We start from the raw sequence: 9,848 nt of genomic DNA on the forward strand, positions 1-9,848 counted from the left end.
CACCGTATATAGGTACAGGTCCAACTCTTCCCTTCTAAGCGGACTCACAGAGCAAATGATGTCTCTATAGAGACTAAAGACGAGAACAAACTCAGGGGTGGACAACTTGCAACTAAGCCTGTGATCCCTGATCTTAACCACCACTGAAACATCCCTGCAAACGTAGGACCTGTTGTCCACTACAACATGGGCAGCAATTAACAGGGATGCCAGGTTAACATCTATGCCTTCCAGGATGTCTTTCTTAATGTTACCCGGGATAAAATGTAATGGGGGGGGGGGGCACACAAGTTATTACCTGAGCCTACAGGTACGGGTCTAGGTACCGAGGGGGTCCCGGTATCCGCAGAATCCACAAGGCCGGTAGCAGCTCCAGTAGCTGAATTCGGCTGACTCTCCAAAACCTCCATCCCATTACGCAATTCTTGGCAGGACATAGCCAGGGAACTTAGGGTAGTGTGGATCTGGGACAGAGAAGAAACCACAGTCTGCAGGGTAACTTGCTCCACACTCACGTCCGACGCACTAGGAAACAGCAACCTAAATAGCTGGGCTTTCCGAGCCGGGAAAGCAATCCCCCTGCGTTGTAGTTCTGCCATCAGCCTTGGGATGGGCCAGGTTCTGAGAGAGTATGAGCTACCGTGCTCCGACCCCCCTAGCCGGAGGAATGGAAGCAAAGTCCCCAATATCTCTAGCCTGCGACTTGACTTAACCGAAAAAATAAACTTCACATAACCGAGGACATAACAACTGACCCCATGACTTACCTGCAACCAACCGGCCACCCCCTCCCCCCCTTACAATAAAACAAAGCAAGAAATGGGCAAGCACTGAAATATGCCAGTGTTGAGAAATTACCAGGCCGAGTTACCTGTGGTGCAACAGGCAAATTAAAAACGTAAACTCAGGCCTTGAAACCTGAAAACGTTTCAGGCTACCAATGTAAGTGGTAACATGTTAAACTAAGAAACAGAAACGAGATGTAATTTATGTGCCACGGATGGGGAGACTTGCCACCGACCAAGTCAATTAAAAACGGCAAACTCAATCCGTGTGAACCTATAACGTGAAAGGTAAAAGTGCAGTGGAGCTGACATGAACTAACAGATTGATACAAAACCCATGTAAAAACATACAAACTCAACCTGGAGAAAACATGAATGGAAAAAACCTGCGTGAGAAACGTAAGTCGTCACGAGAATGTAAGCACACAAGAGAAAGTCAGCTGCGTGAGGAACTTAACTGCGTAAGCAACGTAGGCTGTGTGTGAAATGTGGGAAAAACATAAGTTAGGGCAAACTAAACCAAACTAAACTGCAAGTTGCATGAAAACATAAGTTGCGTAAGAAATGAAAACGTAAATTGCATGAGACGCGTAAAATTGCATGAGAAACGTAGCATTGCATGATAAACATAAATTGCATAAGAAATGTAAATTGCGTGAGAACAGAGGAGGAGATTTGCCACTGAAACAAGCCAATTAAAAATGAACACCTCGATCTGTTGAGAACCCATAGACTTGAGGGGTAACCAGCAGTGGAAGAACGTAGTCGGCCCTAATGTGTGAAAAATGTGCTAAACCTGGAGTATAAAACCTGAAATACAGTGCCTTGCGAAAGTATTCGGCCCCCTTGAACTTTTCAACCTTTTGCCACATTTCAGGCTTCAAACATAAATATATAAAATTTAAATTTTTGGTGAAGAATCACCAAAAAGTGGGACACAATTGTGAAGTGGAACGAAATCTTTTGGATAATTTAAACTTTTTTAGCAAATAAAAAACTGAAAAGTGGTGCGCGAAAATTATTCGGCCCCTTTACTTTCAGTGCAGCAAACTCACTCCAGAAGTTCAGCGAGGATCTCTGAATGATCCAATGTTGTCCTAAATGACTGATGGTGATAAATAGAATCCACCTGTGTGTAATCAAGTCTCTGTATAAATGCACCTGCTCTGTGATAGTCTCAGGGTTCTGTTGAAAGCGCAGAGAGCATCATGAAGACCAAGGAACACACCAGGCAGGCCCGTAATACTGTTGTGGAGAAGTTTAAAGCCGGATTTGGATACAAAAAGATTTCCCAAGCTTTAAACATCCCAAGGAGCACTGTGCAAGCGATCATTTTGAAATGGAAGGAGTATCAGACCACTGCAAATCTACCAAGACCTGGCCGTCCCTCTAAACTTTCAGCTCAGATGCAGCCAAATACAGGACCATTCTGGATGAAAACCTGTTGGAGTCTGCAAAAGACCTGAAACTGGGATGGAGATTTATCTTCCAACAAGACAATCATCTCAAACATACAGCAAAATCTACAAAGGAATGGTTCACAAATAAACGTATCCAGGTGTTAGAATGGCCAAGTCAAAGTCCAGACCTGAATCCAATCGAGAATCTGTGGAAAGAGCTGAAAACTGCTGTTCACAAACGCTCTCCATCCAACCTCACTGAGCTCGAGCTGTTTTGCAAGGAAGAATGGGCAAGAATTTCAGTCTCTCGATGTGTAAAACTGATAGAGACATACCCCAAGCGACTTGCAGCTGTAATCTCAGCAAAAGGTGGCTCTACAAAGTATTAACGCAAGGGGGCCGAATAATTTTGCACGCCCCACTTTTCATTTTTTTATTAGTTAAAAAAGTTTCAAAAATCCAATAGATTTCATTCCACTTCACAATTGTGTCCCACTTGTTGGTGATTCATCACAAAAAATAAAAATTTTATATCTTTATGTTTGAAGCCTGAAATGTGGCAAAAGGTTGAAAAGTTCAAGGGGGCCGAATACTTTCACAAGACACTGTACATATCTGAACTACCTGGGAACCACCAAACATAATCCTGAGAAACCTGCTGCAAAGCGTCAGATCTGAAATAATAAAAATAAAAAATAAAACCACTCCTGAAAATCGGCATGAGGAAAACAAATACCTACCAGAGATGGACAGGAAAAAGAAACTGCAAAGAATGCAACCTCGTGCCTCCTGTAGATATGTAGAACAAACCAACTAAAAAAAAGAACCATAAACATAAAAAGCTACCACTCAGAAAAATTACAGGAACGTGAGGTTTATAAAGAGAAATTCAACTTTTAATGACATAGGCCGCGTACACACGGGCGGATTGTATGGCCTACTTAGTCCGTCATACAATCCGACGGACAGTCCGTCTTACTTTCGAATGAACGGACTTGACCACACACGGATGCACAAACAGTCCGTCGAAAGCTTGCGCGATGACGTGTACAGCACGTACGACGGGACTAGAAATAGGAAGTCCAATACACAGCAATGCAACCTTCCGCCGTGTAAATCCTTTCTGAGCATGCGCCATTCTTAGTCCGTCGAACTAGCCTACTCACGAGCGGATTGTCCGCTGAAACCAAAGTATGACGGACAGTATTATGGAAATTCCGAAATACTTACTACGCCAGACTGCACGCTGAAAAAGTCCGCTGAAGCCCACACACGAGCGGACTGTCCGCTGAAATGTGTTTCGGCGGACTAAGTAGGCCATACAAACGCCCGTGTGTACGCGGCTTAATGCCCAGGACATACCAGAGTATTGCGGCTGGCGAGGATGTTACATTACCACGCATACCTGTAACCCTCCCCTCCTACACGGATGTGGGGTTTCATGGAGCTAAGCACTGGGAGAGGGTCCCTGCTGAGCTGCCCCCAAGTAACCAGAGCACCCCCTCCAGCCTGCTTCTGAGCCCATAGCAATATAGGTCGTATGCCTCCCTACCAGAAAAACAACATCCCCACATGGCCCCTCAACACACAACCCCCACCATGAAAACCCAGAATGCAACCCCGAGCTGCCCTGCCACCAATATCCTCAACCAGCCCACACAGTATCAGACCAGCCAGGCAAGAACCAGCCGAGTGAGGTGACAAGGGAGGGAAACCTCACTTCCCCTTACCTGCTCCCCTGGCATGCCAGACCCTCCGAGAAAATCTGCCCGAAATGAAGCAGTCTAAAAGCCTGACTGAGAGCCTGGAGAAGCGAGGCCACCGCATCCTCCTCGTCAAACCACAACCCGGAAGTGATGTCAGAGAAATGATGCTACATGACAGCCTATGACCACAAGGGGAGGAGGCGAAGGAAGGGCAGGCTTTATGCAGCCTTACTCCGCCTACAAAAACAGGCTGACCGCAGGTCAGCCTTACACTTGTTGCTCTACATAAAGATGACCTAGGCTATAAGAATATTGTCAAGACCCTGAAACTGAGCTGCAGCACAGTGACCAAAACCATACAGTGGTTTGACAGGACAGGTTCCACTCAGAACAGGCCTCACCATGGTCGACCAAAGAAGTGAAGTGCACGTGCCCAGCATCATATCCAGAGGTTGTCTTTGGGAAATAGATGTATGAGTGCTGCCAGCATTGCTGCAAAGGTTAAAGGGGTGGGAGGTCAGCCTGTCAGTTCTCAGACCATACGCAGCACACTGCATCAAATTGGTCTGCATGTTGTCCCAGAAGAAAGCCTCTTCTAAAGATGATGCACAAGAAAGCCTGCAAACAGATTGCTGAAAATAAAAACTGCAGAGGTGATCAAATGCCACCAAAAGAAAGCTCTATTTGTGGGGAAAAAAGGACGTTGATTTTGTTTGAGTACAACGGCACACGACTGTGCAATTGTCAGTTAAAGCGACGTAGTGCAGTATCACAAAAAATGGCCTGGTCATTAAGGGAGCAAATCCTTCTGGGACTGAAGTGGTTAAAGAGATTGGAAAGACTATTTTTGAATTAAAATGGAAAACATGTTATCCTTGCACAGAGCAGCCCCATACCTCCTGTTCTGGAGTCCCCCATCGATACTCTCTGCTCCTTACTTCCTGTGTGTGCCCCCATAGCAAACCGCATGCTATGGGGTCACATGTGCAGGCCGAGTCAAGCTCTGTATTTCCATAGACAATGCCCCCTGCTCTCTCCTCACAGGATTTGACTCACAGCAGCGGGAGCCAATGTCTTCTGTGAGACTAGGAAGAGGGGAGAGAAGTTGATGCAGCCAGGCACATAACTGGATCAAGAGAGGTAAGTGTTTGGAGGGTGCACAGCAAATGGTAAAATGTTTTTTACCTTAATGCAGGTAATGCACCACTTTAAAATATACAGTCTGAAAAATAAGGGTAAGAGAGACATGATTGAAACCTTTAAAAGCTTTATTGGCCATATTTTTCTTCTGGGTCACAGAAGAAAATTTTTGCCCAAGAGAATTAATGGTTACTTAAAGAGAAAGTAAACCCTGATGGATTTTACTTCCTCTTTTGTTCCCCGTAAAGTAAAAGCATAATGGGCTAGTATGCATTGCATACTAGCCCATTGTGTGCTACTTACCTGCAAACGAAGCCTGCTATGTCCCCGTTGGTGGCCACATCCATCTTCACCCTTCTTCCTTCCGATGTCCCAGGGCTGTGGACATCTGAAAATGGTAAGAGTTTGGCACAACTGCAAACCTACCAAGACATGGCTGTCCACCTAAACTGACAGGCCGGGCAAGGAGAGCATTAATCAGAGAAGCAGCCAAAAGGCCCATGGTAACTTTGGAGGGGCTGCAGAGATCCACAGCTCAGGTGGGAGAATCTGTCCACAAGACAACTATTGGTTGTGCACTCCACGAATCTGGCCTTTATGGAAGAGTGGCAAGAAGAAAGCCATTATTGAAAAAAAGCCATAAGAAGTCCCATTTGCAGTTTATGAGAAACCATGTGGGAGACACAGCAAACATGTGGAAGAAGGTGCTCTGGTCAGAAGAGACCAAAATTGAACTTTTTGGCCTAGAAGCAAAATGTTATGTGTGGCGGAAAACCAACACTGCACATCACCCTGAACACACCATCCCCACCATGAAACATGGTGATGGCTGCATCATGTTGTGGGGATGTTTTTCTTCAGCAGGGACAGGTAAGAGTTGAGGGGAAGATGGGTGGATCAAATACAAGGCAATCTTAGAAAGAAAAAACGGTTGGAGTCAGCAAAAGATTGGGACTGGGTTGGAGGTTCACCTTCCAGAAGGACAACCACCCTAAACCTACAGCCAGAGCTACAATGGAAGAGTTACTTTAGATCAAAGCCTATTCATGTGTTAGAATGGCCCAGTCAAAGTGCAGACCTTAGGCTCCATGCACACTGAAGCTCAAAAGAGCTTTTTCTGGATGCCAGATTGCTGGCAGAAAACGCTGGTTGAAAAACCTGCTTTTAACAGCGTTTTGTACTAGCGTTTATGAGCGTTTTTAATAAAAATACACAGAGGACACTCCAAAAATCCCACAGTGCATTCCAAACTCTCACAAGGCATTGAAAAAATAGAACGCCGAACACTAATTAACGCGTGTTTATGAGCATTTATCGCATTTGCCGTTTTTTGGCGGTGAAAAACGGCACTTTGAACGCAAATTTCTGGCGTTCAGAAAAAAGCCCATAAACTCCTCTGCTCATTAAAGCTAAAAAACATCCATGTGTGCATGGACACATAGGCTAACACAGAGTGGAGTTTATGGGCTTTTAAAAAACGCCCAAACTCCAATAAACTGCAGTTTATGAGCTCCAGTGTGCACGGAGCCTAAATCCAATTGAAAATCTGTGAATAGACTTGACAATTGCTGTTATTGAAAATTGCTGTTCACAGATGCTCTCCTTCCAATCTGACAGCTTGAGGTATTTTTCAAAGAAAAATGGCCAAAAATGTCATCCTCTAGATGTGCAAAGCTGGTAGAGACATCCCCAAAAAAGACTTACAGCTGTAATTGCAGTGAAAGAAGGTTCTACAAAGTATTGATTCAGGGAGGCTGAATACAAATGCACTCCACACTTTTCACATATTTATTTGTAAAAAATGTTGAAAACCATTTATCATTTTCCTTCCACTTCACAATGATGTGCCACTTTGTGTTGGTCTTTCACATAAAATCCCAATAAAATACATTTACGTTTTTGGTTGTAACGTGACAAAATGTGGAAAATTTCAAGGGGTGTGAATACTTTTTCAGGGCACTGTATATTTATTTTCAGCAGAGGTTCCCTAAGACAGTTATTTTCAGGGTTCCTCTGTGTTGAAAAGGTTGAGAAAGGCTGCTCTAAACAGTCATCAGATCATTTAACACAGAGATCGTTCAGCTTCCCATGATTGTAAGTTCAATTGTTTTTGTCAATAACTCTACTTCAAATGGTTCTAAAGGCAAATAGTTTTTTCTTAAAATAATTTTTTTTTTTAGAATTATCTGCTCTGTCCCAGTTGAAGTCACCAGAAGTGACGTAACGCGTAAGATACGGAGACCGGAAGTGACGCTCGCACTAGAGCGTTCTGTTTGAATTGTCTTGCTGATAATACTGCCTTCGTTTGTAAATGAAATAGTGACCTTTTAAAACTTGCTACACTATGGTTGCCCTTATATCTGTTGTTTGAGCTATATTGGAGTACCTTAATGGAGTTTACACAGACAGAGACCTGAGAGTGATTCCCTGAGGCCCCCCTCCTTTCTCTCTTCTCCCTATTGATCCCTGGTGCATCTGTGAGGAGGCTGCATATACGCTATATTTTAAATAGCGGGGAGGTAATTACCCAGTGTGCACACTTACACGTGGAATCACTTGTGTGGAGGAAGATCCTTTGATGCACTTTATAAGCACGGAATCACTTTATATGCATATTTGATATTGCCACTGGACTGTGTTCACTCAGTTAGACGTTACGTATATTCCAGTTCTTTTGTTTACTATATGCACTCAGCACTTTTTTTTTTTTATTATTATTGCGTGTGTTTCAATATTTCTATGTCTATTACTGCACTCAGCACTTTTTGTCATATTACGGAGTTATAAGTTGCACTTGGCACTTTGATATTCAATATTATGTATACACAGTCTAATTTATATGAACACTCTTATCAGGTGATAGATTAACTCTTATATTGTGTATAGAGGTTTTTTTTATTAACTTTTATTATATTTTGAGTTTAATGTGTTTGGGGTGACTATACACCATTAGATTACACTCCCATTTGAACAAATCAGTTCTCTGGGGCTCCTTTTTAAGGCTCCACTTCCCTGGAAGCGCAACACCATCCTATCTTTTATTTTGTGCACAGAGCAGTACCTCCCCCCGGAACCTCCACTCCATGAGAAATCACTCTTAGTTTTGTAGCACCCTGATGTGTAGGTAGGACTGGTATCAAATTTAGTTGGTGAATTGTTAGGCGATAGATTGATTTCCCCCTAATTCTGTTATTGCTGCACTTCTCTCCTAATAGGTGGCATTATAGCTGGTGACATTGAATAAGGCAAGGGCAAAGCAAGGACAGACTATGAACGAATGGGGTGCCTCAGCCAATAGCCAGGGATTTTCCTTGGTCTTCCTTGGGGCCTGCTGGGAGCGCCTATTTATGTGGGTGGAGTCAGGTGATTGGGGTTCTATGCCACCTGGACGGCTGTCTGGGTGGAAGTGTGCTATGCTGCCCCGGGCTGCTAGGCCGGAGACCTATCCCAGAAACTTCTGGCTGCTAGGCTATCTGAGGGCTTATCCAGAAGCAGGAGAAGCAGAACAGGGTTGGGGCTGCAGGCTTGTAGTCCAACCAGAAGTAGCAGTTCTGCTGGCCAGGGAATCGGCTGTGGTCAGAGGTAGAGGGGAAGCTGTCGCCACTAAGGGACCATCCACCTTGTTACCGAAGACCACTGGGAGTAAGCGGAGGACAGTACCAGAGCAGACTTCTCACCAGCCGGGGACAGTAAAGAAATGGGAAAATTTCAGCAAGTGCAAAGTCAGGGGCCCAGCGGGACAGCAAAGGTGACGCTTGCGGGGCATCAGTGAGTGCCAAGCCAGGGACTAACGTGTCAGCAGGAGTGAGGCTTGAAGAGAATCTGTGAGTGGCAAGCCAGGGACCAAGCAGGGAAGTAGGGGTGATGCTTGAGGAAGATGCTGAGTACTAAAAGTGGAAGAGCTCAAGGGATTCAGTGGCTATTGGATCTGAAGTCTAGTGAAAGACTGGGAGTTCTTTGAGTAAAGATCCACAGTGAGTGACTGTGATGGAGAACTGTTTGTGTTGCCAATAGTTGAGCACAACTACCGTTAAGCCCCATAGTGCTGATTTTTGTCTTCAGATTTACCAAAACCATATAAAGAGAGGTCAAACCTTAGGAGTTTCAATTTGTATGCAATCAGGCAGGCCCTTGCACTACATGGTTTTGGTAAATCTGAAGACAAAAATCAGCAGAAAATGTGATAGTGTGTATGGGGCTTAAGTAACTGCTACAAGATTGTTGCCATGGAAGACAGCGGTCCTACCTATACAGAAGCGGTGTCCAGCTGGAGGCTTTCACCTGTATAGCTGTCTGCCTATAGAAGTCTCGGAGTCTGCCAAATTATTATTGCATCTACCTAACAGTGTCCAGGCCCTAACCCTTTCTCCCAAAGTTCTGTTCAAGAGACAATGAATCTCTTTGCATTCGAATTACACCCACCATGCCTTGCAATCCACTCTACACAGAAGGATGCCGGCTGTCCCTAACTCTGGAGGTCACCATTGGCCTTGGGGGAACCGGACTTTGCTACAGTTTAAATCCGTATTAACCCAAAGCTAAAAATATAATGTATGGTAGCATACCAATCATTAAATGTGGTGGCTGCATACATTTTTTTTTTTTAGGTGTTTTTCCATGTTTTCATCTGATGATCTGGTCAGTAACACAGCTCCTGTATTAGAATGCCCCCTCTCTGTATGAATGAGGCATTGATAGCAGCATTGTCATTCTGAGGATAGGAGAGTGTTAGGGATGTACTAGCAGATATAAACTAACAAACTGAAGACAAACTCCAGCTAGTACTTTATAAACAGGTACAGCAAACTTAGTTTTTT

Source organism: Lithobates pipiens, unplaced genomic scaffold, assembly GCF_037356315.1.
Source record: "Lithobates pipiens isolate NorthernLeopardFrog02 unplaced genomic scaffold, aLitPip1_a1.2 Scaffold_74, whole genome shotgun sequence".
NCBI classification, from domain to species: Eukaryota; Metazoa; Chordata; class Amphibia; order Anura; family Ranidae; genus Lithobates; species Lithobates pipiens.